The sequence below is a fragment of the Heptranchias perlo genome, unplaced genomic scaffold (assembly GCF_035084215.1).
Source record: "Heptranchias perlo isolate sHepPer1 unplaced genomic scaffold, sHepPer1.hap1 HAP1_SCAFFOLD_54, whole genome shotgun sequence".
In the NCBI taxonomy this organism is placed as follows: domain Eukaryota; kingdom Metazoa; phylum Chordata; class Chondrichthyes; order Hexanchiformes; family Hexanchidae; genus Heptranchias; species Heptranchias perlo.
This window is the reverse complement of record NW_027139559.1, coordinates 7,600,834-7,614,712: the sequence shown is the minus strand read 5'-3', so window position 1 is coordinate 7,614,712 and position 13,879 is coordinate 7,600,834. Positions and strand designations below refer to the sequence as shown.

Here is a 13,879-nt window from a genome sequence, read left to right as displayed (position 1 = left end):
TTCTAGTACCTCCTGTTTATCAATTTTTACCCCATCCAATATCTTAACTTCCTCCCCTTTTACTGTTACTTTGGCAGCATTTTCTTCCTCGGAAAAGACAGATGCAAAGCCCTCGTTCAGTAGCTCAGCCACGCCCTCTGCCTCCGTGCGTCGATCTCCTTTTACGTCTCCATATCCGAATGTTCTTTAATATCGAACCCTCTTACTGTATGTGGATAATTCCTTTTCCTGAATGTATGGTTGAATAATGATATTTCTTTAACTTCTAGGCGTTCGGTCTTGCCGGAGCTGTAGCACATCTCCAATGAACTTTGTGTATCCAGTGTTACTGGACTATTCCCTCTACTGAATGCATTAGAATCAGGTGTCTGGGCTAAGAGCTGGTATCAGGCCCTCAGGAGCTGTTAACAGTTTCATGTTGGGGAACAAACCTGTACTGGAATATTTTTTCATAAATGTGTTTTCAGTGATTGATAATGAGTCAGCTCACGGTCTAGTATTACAAGGAGTCAGGATAATGTCCTCCCTCCCCAATAACATGCTTCACTTTAACTGGCATTTAAATTGGTTATCACTGTTATTAAATGTTATCTCATGATGTGTGTATCTGACGCCGCTGCAGAAGTCTGGCTACTGAATTGAGATTGCTGCTGAATCTTTCACATTTCCTTCTCCGCTTCACTGTGGATAAATTCACTGTCACTGGACTTCATTGTAAAATGAAATGTTTAGAGGTTATGTTGCATCAGTTTGCTCTGTATCGGTTTGAATCACCAGCCCTTCTATTTATCTGTAGATTGTCACTACGATGTTAGCGTTTCGTTAATTGAACAATCCCACCATCGATACCTTTGCTTTATAATTACAGGAGAAGCAATCTCAATTATTGTGCGATCTGTCTGGAAGAGGTATTAGATTCTGTTTATTCCATGATTTGCAGATGAATTGAACAGTGTAGGTGAACAGGTGGAGATCTGGATGATCTGTAGAAATATTAAAATATTCACCATTTAACAAACTGACACTGAGAATAGGATGGGAGGAACGCGTGGCTAGTGAACAGAACGCAGGGGCAGGATTAGAAAGAGAGTAGAGTGAGTGATAGAGAGGGTGATCGAGGGGGAAAGCGAGAGGCTCTGGTGTGAATAATTCATCGGAATGACCAGCTGAAACTTTTAGTATAAATTAAAGTAGAAAATGTAACTTGAAGGTTTTATTCTGATGTCAAGTTGGGTGAATTTTAAACTTGGGACTCGCTCCTCATGTTTATATCCCTGTCAGTTCATCAGTCTGTTTACTTGAATGTTCCCAGTTTTCTAACTTAGCACTAAACATAAATGAAATATACTTCAAAAATAGAACCAGTAATTTCTTGATCGTGGTGAATTATTCGGAGACTGTATTTTTTAAACTGGGCGGAATTCAATAAACAATAAGGTTGATTTAATTATTAGTTTTGAATTTAATTTTAATTGAATGTACAAAGTGTATTTATTGAACACATTTTATTCACAACACAGGTTCCTTGACACCATAAACAGAGAAATGAACTGTTGAATGTATTAGTTGGATTGTGTTCGATTACATTTCCTCGAAAACTCTGCTGCAGTCTCTCCCTGTGAATCCCAGACTCTCTTTCCAATGCATTAAATCCTCTGTCTGCACATCCGTTGCTTCAGTTTATCCGATTTCCCAAACCATCTGCTCCTGACCCCCCTCCAGCTCCTGCATGCCTTTTTTCCTTGTCTCCCTCCCAATCTCACTCACTGGCTCGGTCTGCAGCTGCCATTCCCGTTCAGTGCCAGCCCCTGTCGGCTCTCTTGACCCAGAGCAACAAATCAGCCGAACCTCCCCCTGTCCTCTGATCTTTCCAAACCCTTCGCTCTCTTAGCCATCCGTCTGGAACCGAAATCCGGGTTTAATCCGCTGGATTCCCGCTCGGAAAAAAAAAACCGTCTCCCTTCTCGACCCGCACTGCGCCCTCCCGCAGCCTTTCGAGTGGATCCGCTGCTCATTTTATTCACTTTCTGGATCGATCTCCCAATTCATTATTGATCATTGTGTTTAAAAACAATTCTCTGCCCGAAAGCGCTGCCCAGGTCAATGAATCACTTTCCACCGTTCGATGCAGCAACAAAGCTGGAAATTTCTTCACAGATCCTCTCAAACTGTTGTTTTGGCTTCAGGTGTGATCAGTAATTTCACTGCTTTCTTTTCTCTTTCTTACAGTTAACTTGCTGGCGATTGTGGTCCTATCCCGAGGAAAGTGCGGTCTCTCCAAATGTATCAGTCGCTACCTGGTGGGAATGGCAGTGGCCGATCTCCTGGTCGTTATCACTGATGTGATATTGAATTGGATTGTTCCATTGTATTTCCCATTGTCGTTCCTGGACATTACTCCAGTGTGCAGCCTCACTTTGTTCTTGAGTTATGCAACCGCGGGGATTTCTATCTGGCTCACAGTCGGTTTCACCTTTGATCGATTTGTGGCCATTTGTTGTGAGAAGCTGAAAACGAAATATTGCACCGAGAAAACGGCGGCTGTGGTTCTGGGAACAGTGAGTGTGCTGGGCTGTTCAGAGAGTGTCCCCTGGTTCTTTATATATGAACCTGTATTTGAAATTGATAATGTTCCCTGGTATTGTAATACTAAACCGAGCTTTGTTATTTCCCTCGCATGGGCCGCATTTGACATGTTTCACCTCATATTAACCCCCTGTGTCCCGTTCTGTCTGATTTTGCTGCTCAATATTCTTACGGTTAGACGTATTTTAGTGTCCAGTCATGTCCGCCGGAAACTCCGTGGCCGCAGCAATGGAGAGAATCACAAGTATCCAAAGATGGAGAATCGAAAGAAATCCATCATTTTACTCTTCAGCATATCGGGCAGTTTTATACTGTTATGGGTGGGCTGGGTTGTATTTATCATTTATGCGCGAATTGAAGGCACTCGGTATATTTACTCCAACGCTGACCCTGTTTACATCATAGAACAGACAACAAAGATGCTGCAACTTCTCAGTTCCTGCACAAACACGCGTATTTATGTACTGACCCAGACGAAATTCAGAGAGGAGCTGAAGAACGCGGTGAAATACCCACTCAATCTAATTGTTCAATTAATGAAATCATAGGAAGAGCTGAAGGGTTTAAAGCACTAGAACGAAATCCAATTTCATACTCCATCCTCTACACTTTCCAGGGGACAGAAAGAACATTTTAAATGAGCAGCACGGGGCCATGGAATGATCTTAAATCTGATTCTGATATATTTTATTGATAATCTGACCTATTGAGGAGGGATTTGTTCTGCAGACGACACATGTCCAGTTGTTCAAAATATTTGCAGTAAAGAGCTCAGCTGGACTTCAGATAAATGGCTGCCCTGCAAATTAAGCAAACCCAGCAATCAAAGTACCTGCTGTGGGCCTGGTCAGAATGGGGTCACTCCATGTAAGAACATAAGAACATGAAAACATAAGAAATAGGAGCAGGAGTAGGTCATACGGCCCCTCGAGCCTGCTCCCCCATTCAATCCGATCATGGCTGATCTTTGAAATCAACTCCACTTTCCCGCTCAATCACCATATCCCTTGATTCTACTGGAGTTCAAAAATCTATCAATCCCAGCCTTGAATATATTCAAAACTCAGCATCCACAGCCGTCTGGGGTAGGGAACTCCAAATAATCACAACCATCTGCGTGAAGAAATTCCTCCTCATCTCAGTCTTGAATAACAGACCCCTTATCCAGGTAGTATGCCCCCTAGTTCTGGACACTGTATCCAGGAGAAATAATCTCTCAGCATCTGCCCTGTCAAGCCCCCTCATAATCTTGTATGTTTCAATGAGATCACCTCTCATTCTTCTGAACTCCAGAGAGAATAGGCCCATTTTACTCAGCCTCTCCTGATAGGACAACCCTCTCATCACAGGAATGAATCCAGTGAACTTTCGTTGCTCCACCTCCAAGGCAAGCATATCCTTTCTTAGATAAGGAGACCTAAACTGTACGCAATAATGCAGATGAGGTCTCACGAAAGCCGGGTACAACTCTAGTAAGATTTCCTTACTCTTGTACTCAACCCCCTTGCAATAAAAGGCAACATGCCATTTGCTTCCAGAATTATTTGCTGTACCTGCACACTGACTTTTTGTGTTTCTTGTACCACGACACCCATGTTTCTCCGAGCACCAACATTTAATAGTTTCACATTTTAAAAATATTATGTTTTTCTATTCTTCCGACTGAAGTGAATAACCTCACATTTCGCCACATTATTCACCATCTGCCACCTTCTTGCCCACTCACTTAATCTGTCTATATCCCTTTGCAGACTGTTTGTGTCATAATCACAGCTTATTTTCCCACCTAGCCACTTATCGTCAGCAAACTTGTATACATTACACTCGATCCCTTCGTCAAAGTCATTAATATAGATTCTAAGTAGCTAAGGCCCAAGCACTGATCCTTGCATCATTCCACTAGTTACAGCATGCCACCCTGAGAATAACCCATTTATCCCTACTTTCTCTTTTTATTGTTCTTTCACCAATCCTTTATCCATGCTAATATATAACGCCCAAACCTTGAGACCGTACCTTTTGTAAAAACCTTTTGTGTGGCACCTTATCGAAAGCCTTTTTGAAAAACCAAATATACGACATCCACTGGTTTCTCATTTATCTACCCTGCTAGTTACATCCTCAAAAAACTCGAATAAATTTGTCAAACACGATTTCCCTTTCATTAAACCATGTTGCCACGTAAATAAAGAGAAGAGAGGTGACGTTGAGAGAGAGAGAGAGAGACATAGCGGGAGAAAGGGCAACAGAGTGAACGTGGGAGAGAGCGAGAACGAGAGACAGGCATACAGTCAGATGGAGATAGAGTGAGACAGAGGGGGAGAGAGAGACAGGGAGAGAGAGAGAGAGATTGACAGACAGATGGAGAGATAGAGAGGCAGGGAAAGTAAAAGAGAAAGAAAAAAACAAAGAGAGAGAGGGAGAGGTAGAGAAAGAAAGAGGGAGAGACAGAGATTGAGACAGCTGGAGACAGGCAGACAGATGGTGCGAGAGACAGGCAGGGATTACTCGACACAAAAACTGGGCGGGGGTGCGAAGACAGAGAGAGAGGGTGAGAGAGAGGGTGAGACAGAGAAAGACAGCAGAAAAAGCGAAAAACAGAGGAACAGAGAGCGAGATCGTGAGAGCGAGCAAGCAAGATAAATAGGAATAGCGAGTGAGGTGAGAGAGAAAGAAAGAGGTAAACCGAGAGAGAAAAACAGAGTATGAGAAAGAGAGAGAGAGATAATCAGATGGGCGGAGACGGAGACCAACAGAGAAATGGAGAGTTGCAGGTAGCGCATAATTCTCTGAAGCAGAATCAATTTTATATTCGCCCTATAAAGAATTCCCCTTCTATAACTCTCGTTCTAAATTTCCCCCGACCAATACCTCTCACTTGTCTTATGGACATGAATGTTCTTGATCTCCCTCCGTCCAACATTCTTCCCGTAGTGATGACCCAATTAGAATTATAGAATTATAGTGTCATACTATCATGCAGTGCAGGAGGAGGCCATTTGGCCCATCGTGCCTGTGCCGGCTCTTTGAAAAAGCTATCTAATTAATCCCACAGCCCTGCTCCTTCTCTGTAGCCGTGCAATTTTCTCCCCTTCAAGTATTTATCCAAGTCTCTTTTCATCGTTACTATTGAACTTGCTTAAACCACATTTTCAGGGAGTTTATTCGAGATCATAACAACTCGCTTTGTGAACAATGTCTCCTTATCTCTCCTCTCAGTCTTTTGCTAATTATCTGATATCTGTGTCCACTGGTTACCGACTCCCCTGACAGTGGAAACAGCTTCTCCCTATTTACCATATCGGAACCCCTCATAATTTTGATTATCCGTATTAAAACTCCCCTTAACCATCCCTGCTCTATGGAGAACAATCCGAGCTTCTCCAGTCTCTCCACATAAAGGAAGTCCCTCACCCCTGGTACCATTCTCATTCACACCCTCTCGAAGACATTGACGTCCTTCATCAAGTGTGGTGCTCAGAACTGAACACAATCCTCCAGTTGAGGCCTAACCGGTGATAATGAAAGTTTAGTTTAAATCATTGCTTTTATACTCTATGTCTCTATTTATGAAGCCAAGGATCCGGCTTGCTTTTTCATAAGTATTATTTACCTGTCCTGCCCCCTCCAAAGATTTCTGTACATACACCCCCAGGTCTGTCTATTCCGGCTCCCCCTTTAAAATTGTACCATTTGGTTTATATTGCATCTCCTCATTCTTCCTACCAAAATGCGTCACTTCGCACTTCTCTTCATTAAATTTCATCAGCAACGTGTCTGCCAATTTCACCGGTCTATCTATATCCTCCTAAAGTATGTTACTTGAATCCCGTAACTACCTTGTGTGGAACTACCCCTGTCGTATATTCACTGCTGTTTCTGGAGAGTGAGAGAGTGTGTCTGTGCTTGTGTGTGTGTGTCAGAGAGAGCGAAGGAGAAACAAAGGTAGGGACAAAGGCATGGAAAGGAGGAGACGCAGTTACACAAGGCGACATAATAATACAGGAAGAGAGAAAGAGAGAGTGAAAGAATGTCGGAGTGAAAGTCAGAAAGAGATCTAGAGATAGAGAGGGAGAGAACAGGGAAGAGAGAGATAAAAATGAATCCGTAGGAACATACAAAATAATAGAGAGTGACTGAGGAGGATACAGGTAAAGATAGAGAAAAAAATGAGAGTCCACTGGAAAGACATAAAGAGAAATGGAGAAGTAGCCGGAGACACAAACACAGATAGACAGAAAAAGACAGAAAGGAAAAGAAAGAAATGAAGAATCAGAGAGAAGGCAGAAGGTGGGCCTGATAAAAGAAGTGATGTGGAGAGAGGCAAAAATTAAAATAGAAAGAAAGACACGGAGAGAGAACAAAAGGAGGAAATAAATGTAACGATTAAAAACACCGAAAATCAATACAGATTCACATAAAAGGGACGAAGTTTGTTTGTGATAGAGAGATAGAAACAAAGAGGGGCAGAGACAGAGTTACTCAGTGACGGAAAAAAATGAAGGGAGTTATTAAGACAGGAGAGAAAAATAAAGACAGAAAAAATAAGATGCATAGGTATATATAAATAGGGAGACAGAGCGAGAGACAAAGAGAGAACACAGTCATGGATGGAACGAGAGAAAGACACTCATAAAGAATTAAAAATTGATAAAAGCGGGGAGGTAAATAAACAGAAGAAATCAATAAAAAATAACTAGCGACAGAAGGGCGGAACGGGGGAGTGTCAGACATAAAAAGACAATAAGAGAAAGATAGTAAGAGGAACAGAAATCATGGGAAAAATAGAAAGCGGGAGAGAAGGGGAGAAATACTAAGATTAAAACCAAGAGAGAAAGGAATGGAATGAAATACAGAAACAGATGCAAAGAAGAGATCGAAAAGTCGAATAGCAGCAGAAAGAAAGAAGAAGACAGAAACTGAGCTGGAGAGATTGGGAAATAAACAGAACGAATCAAAGGCAGATGAGAAGGGAAAGAGGAAGAACTGGATAGAGAGAAAGAAAGGAGGAAGTAGATACACAGAGAGAAACAAAGACAGGAGAACAGAAAGAGAGTGAAGGCTATGGAGACCGACGTGGAAAGACAAAATGACGGGTGAAGTCAGAGGGTGAGAGAGAAAACAAGCGAAAGTGACAGGAGGCAGATATGAAAAAAGACAGATAAGCCAGAGAGAGAAGACAGGCAGCGACTTACAAACAGGGGGTGAGGGGCATCAAGAAAAACCCAAGACTAACAGATAGAAAAAGGTAGAGACGAAAACAGCGACAGAGAGGCAGAAATTAAAGTAGAAGTGGTAATAGCAAGATAGAGAAACACATAGAATATGTGAGATAAACGATATACACAGAGAACAGACACAATGAAAGACTAACAATCATATAAAGTGACATGAGTGTGGAGGCAGGAGTGAAATTAGAACACAGAAAGCATTAAATAACGATATAAAGTGTATGATCAGCCCGGAGTGTGAGAGAGTGCTGACTCGCAGAAAAGCAGCAGGTGAAGCAGGCCAGACAGTTCATGTTTGTTCTGGGGTAACACTCCTGTGGATTTAATTTTGACAGTTCTAAAGGTGATGCCTGGAAGCTGAACAATAAAGTCACTCAGTCTTGCGTACCTGACCCTGACCATTAATTACTACAGGAGTTTCACAGCTGTTCTGTGTCGTAAAAGTTCACCTGATAAATGAAAGCCTGTTATTAAATCGGCTTCAGCATATCTGAAGGAACTGGAATCTTAAAAGGTGGAAGGACTTTTAAAAAGACTGTTGACGACATATTGTAAAAGATAACACAGCAGAGGATAAATCACCATACCAAAAAGAACGATTCCAGGAGGGCTAGAGGTCGTTTGAACACCTGCCGATTTAACTTGGTTGCATTGTGGACACTGAGAGTAAACAAGTGAAGTGCCAATCAATCGTGGGTTGTACTTGTAGGAACCTATTGTTGACAAGTCACCGTCCAAAAGGTGTGGTTCTGTGTTAAAAAGGACTTTAAAAGCTGGGCAGAAGTTGCTTGGGGAGAGACACGGATCCGCTACGACTGCTCCAACCTCGTCTTTTGCTTCCTTGCCTGGAATCATCATGACTGTTCACTACCTCCCAGCTTGATGCCTCGATGCAGGTTTACAGATTGCCTGTGAAGCAGATGACCTGGTTACATTACAACGGTATCCATCAAAATACCTGGAAACTTCCCGGCAAGCTTGAGCCAATATCACTATATAACTTTTAATTTCCAAACGGTTATGCATTTTGGGAATTCAGAATGTGTTGTTTTATTGTTAGTGAAGCAATTTTAAATCGAACACAAACCTAAGATGTTCTTTAAATTGTAATGTCAATTCTTCTAGTGAATTAATACAAATAAATGATTATTTTCTTTATAATGCAATGGTTTGTACCTGAAGTTTCATTTGGAAAAAGAACCCATTCAATTAAGTATACGATTAAACCTTTTACAGATAAAAATGCATTGAACCAAATTAAAGTGTAAAATCATTTTGCACCTTTCTGCTCCTATATCTTTATCACGTCTAACCTTCCCAGTGACCTGCTGGATCCTGTAATAAAGCACAATGTACTCTGACCCATTCCGCTGTGTTACCAACTGGACAGGGTCCCGCAGCACTGTCCTGCTCTATTATTGTTACAAATAGCGGTATTATTTCATATTAAAGTAAAATATGAGTAATGGAGAAATAAACCAAATCCAAGATCAGAACTACATTCAGATTGAGTCCAATTTCACTCTGATATATTTAATAGAATCTAGAATTATATTCTTTACAAAAAAATGACGACTTTGCATTTTCCTCCGAATGTCTGCTCTCTCCTTCTCCGTCAGCGTTACGGCGAAATAATCAAATGTTAATACATTTTTTTGCAGAAATTCGCATTTTGGTGTTAATTCGTTCAATGCACGGCTGTCTTTGTGTTTAACACCAATTAGTGCCATTCCCACTCAGTTTGTATCTTTAAATATAGTGCAACAGTGATTTACAAGGATCCATAAATGAACCCTTTCCGTGTCTCTCACCATAACAAGCTCTGACTGGAATGTTTGTTTTGTTGATGGAGAAGATGAGACAATTGTGTATGGTTAAAAATATCACACTTTAATAGAACAATAACAGTTGAAAGTAAGACACGTTGTCTCCAAACTAGCTATAATATTTAGACAAAGCCTTTGATGCTTCGTGAAATTGCATTAACCTGACACCTTCCCCTGTGGATTTCTAACGACCTAATCTAAACCATATGTAACCTCTATCACACAGAATGCATTATCATAATACATTAATACTGACCTTTGTATTCTTAACCTATTTTCCTTATTATGCTCTATTCAATGCAACACGTGGTTACAACTCATTTTCCACCATCGCTAATTTTCCACTATCGCTCTTTTTCCACGACTGCCGAAGAGCAATTTCACCCCCAGTTTTTTTTTCAGGGAGCATTGAATTCTGTAATTATCGGGGGAAATAGTGTGCGATGGGAGACCCTGCGATTGTGTGGACAGTCTGTCTGAGAACAACTTGTGATAGAACAATTTCATTCTGCAAGTGCTGTTGATGTCAGGGCTGAATCCACGAATGGGCGCTCCCAGCGATGAGCGCCACTCTCAGGGAGAGCAGATCTCTGAACCACAAGGTGGCAGCGCTTGATTTTCGACTCAATAATTAAATCCGACTGGAGACAGAACAAACCCGCCTGTAGGCCCGAGATTTCCGCACCCCGCTACTCGACCAGTTGTCTCAGCCCTACAGTTACTAAAGGAGCAGATTCTAAAGGTGTAAAGAGTGAAACCCCTGGTGAAAGCAACTCAGAAACAATGGGGGTAAAATTCAACTTCGACCAGGACACAACACAGGCGGTAGGGGATCGGCCACCTATTATACATCCCACTCAATTCTCCTTTCCATTGAAGTCAAGGGGTGCAAAACGGACGGCCGATGTGCCGCCGCCTGTAATTCCGCCCCGCCGAAGTTCCATTTCATCCCTGATAATCCACAGGGTGTAGTCACCAGCCTCCGACCTGATCCTGCTCACTCAGCAGGTTCAATCCAGATTGAACTCACTGATGATCTGTCAAGCAGCCCAAAGTGTCAAGTCACTTTCCACATCTCGAATAGTCAAACACTTTGTACCTGTACCAATACACTGTTTATGTCTGGGCGCCTCGGTCAACTTGGGTATCAGAAATATAACGTTTTACTTTTATCCCTGTTATCAATGTAACGCACACTATCTTCCCTTGAGCCATTCTGTGTCAAATCCAACACAGCAGCAGCAATAGGACTTGGACTGATGGGACCTTGATGTTCTTGCAGGACATGTTTCTGTTCTCATCCCGCTTGTACATGTAATGCCGACTGGGTTCAGTCCGAAACCACACACTGAAATGACACAAACTCATTATCCGCGTCATCAGAAACAGTGAAATCTGCAACCACTCTTTGCAGGTCACGAGTGCTGGGAATGGGCTCGGTTGGGCTGAAGGTCAGCGTGAGACAGACCACATTTTTAATCAGATAAAATTTAGTACAGGTGCAAAAAAGGAGATATTCGGACAGGTGAACTAAAACTTAGTCAGAAAAGGTCGATTATAAGGAGCGTCATGAATGAGGAGAGAGAGGCGGAGGGGTTTAAGTCGGGTATTCCAGAGATTGGGGCCCAGGCAGCTGAAGGCAAGACCGTCAATGGTGGAGCGATTAAAATCAGGGGTGCACAAGAGGCCATAATTTGAGGTATGCAGTGATCTCATAGGGTTGTCGTGCTGTCGAAGGTTACAGCGATACGGAGTGGGGATGCTATGGAGGTATCTGAACACAAGGATGAGAATTGTAAAATCGAGTCATTGGCGGACCGGGAGCCAATGTTGGTGAGCGAGCACAGAGGTGATGGACAGTTTCGAAGCTAAGCAACGTGTGCAGGATTGGAGGGACAGTGCGACTCGAGATAGTTGTCCTGGAGCAGTGAGAACATCTCTTGTGCATTAAGATGTTCAGTAGCTAAAAGAGGCAGGGAGATGAGATCTTTGTGTTTATTTATCCTGGCATCTGCAAAATCCATCGTCTCTCGATGACCTACATCGTTATTCCCCTCCCCTTGCTTTCCTGGGAGCGCTTTTTTTTCAGTTGTTGTATTTGCTTCGAACATCCAATTCCCTCGGTATCTGGAGGAACAGAGGAAGCTGGAGGACAATAACAGACAGAAGCAGAAGGAGGTGGCAGGTGAAACTGGCAGCAAATGTGAGTTTCACTTGCTTCAAATGAGGCATGATAGGCCGGCGTTGTCTTGCACCTTTCCAAGGAGATGAGTTGATAAGGTAGGTAAGGGATACGGTTGGTGTACGCTAGGTAAGGAGACCAAAACTGCACGTAATATTCCAGGTGTGGTCTCACAAAGGACTTGGAGAACGGCAGTAAGACATCTTTGCTCCTGAACTCAAATCGTCTTGTAATGAAGGCCAACATACCATTTGTCTTCCTAACTGCTTACTGCATCTGCATGTTTCCTTTCAGTAACTGGTGGACAAGGACACAGAGATCCCTTTTTACATCAATCTATCACCATTTAAATAATACTCTGCCTCTCTTTTTCCATCTGAAGTGGATAACTTCACATTTATCCACATTATGCTGCACCTGCCATGTATTTGTCCACTCACTCAACTTGTCGAAATCGCTTTGAAGCCTCTTTGCAGCCTCCTCACAACTCACGATCCCACCTAGTTTTGTGTCGTCAGCAAACTTGGGAATGTTATAATTGGTTCCCTCATCCAAATCTTTGATATGGAAAGCACCGAAACCAGTCACAGACAATATTCCACTGCCCGACCAAACGTCCCAAAACACCGAGCACAGGCACAGGAAAATCCGGGGAGGTGGGAACTTGGTCACTCGGCCTTCCAGCAGGATGAACCGAAAACCAGAGAGTGAAACATCCATTGGCCTTTTTGGGAAAATCAGGGTCAGTAAAGTACGAACCTAAAATGTCAGGATGGCCGAGCGGTCTAAGGCGCTGCATTCAGATTGCAGTCTCTTATGGAGGCGTGGGTTCAAATCCCACTTCTGACATTTCGTCATTAAACGCACCGAGCTATTTTTTGTTCTTTCGGCTGGAGTGGATTTTTCTGCCCAATTGATTTGTTCCTTCCAGAAAACCAATCAGAAAACCGACCCGACATCCTTCCACGGCAGGTTTATTTTTATTTGTTGTAAGAATGTATAGTCCTGGGGTTCAGCAGAACACGGTCCGTCCAATCAATCCATTGTGACACAGACCAGTGTTGTCCAATACCTTGGGCATTGAATAAAATGAGTGATGAACACAGTCTTTGGGCCTGTGATCACAATGCTCATTTTCGCATGCAGTTTGCATGTGAACTTTAACCTTTTTATGTTGTTGGTGAAATGATCAGATGAAAAGCAGAGTGTGCGAGTGTTGTTTCGTCGTTGTGAGTGTTTTACTTCTTTGGTTACTGAATGGTGAAAGATGTTATGAAATACACACATGTGAAGTCCATTTCCCTGTATTGTGTGCGCGAGATATTTTCCAATAAAATCCGTTCATGTGGATAAAACGGTGTCGCCATAGTCACACCTGCGATAAGTCAGCAATTTATATGAGGCAACATTGGGATGGAGCGTGGTCGAGTGGCCTGAACCCGGACATTGATGCTCCAGTATTGTCAGGGCGCGATTCGACTTTCGCCACTCACAAACTTTCCAAAGACATGGAGGGATTGGAGGCTGCTATTACATAAATATCATAGCCAAATAAACACATCCACACTTGAGGTTGTACAATAGTGGGAGGCACTAGTTAAGGTTCTTTAAATGAGGGGCAATAGTTGGGGTTGTATGATAGAGTGGAGCAGGAGTTACCGTTGTGTTTTAATGAGATGGTGAATTTAACAAAGGCTGCACCAGATTCCTGGTGTCATAAGCACGGAATATTTTTAACCAAGTCCTGAAATACCGTCTGTACAATGAGAACGGAAGACAATTCAACACATGCAAAACACAACAATTTATTAAACTTTTGACTGTCTCGGTTACCATGTTAGGATTTCCTTCGGTCTGAAACAAAAAGTAATCGATTGATTAATGGCGACGAGAACAATTATTCATCTTTTTGACAATTTAATGGAGTTTTGCGTGATTAATATGGTAAAATGTTTTGTGAAGTTTAATTCCCTCAACCGGAATCGAATGTATTTCCCGCATTACAAGCATTTGTAGACCGAAATTCTCTTCTTTCAGTTGTTCCTATAACAGTT

General features: G+C 42.4%; 1 non-coding gene across 1 annotated transcript; it reads left to right on the top strand.

Annotated features, from left to right (window-relative positions):
- Positions 1–12,591: 12,591 nt before the first annotated feature.
- Positions 12,592–12,674, top strand: trnal-cag (transfer RNA leucine (anticodon CAG)). Its single transcript has one exon. It is a non-coding gene; the product is annotated as a tRNA-Leu (tRNA).
- The last annotated feature ends 1,205 nt before the right edge of the window (positions 12,675–13,879 follow it).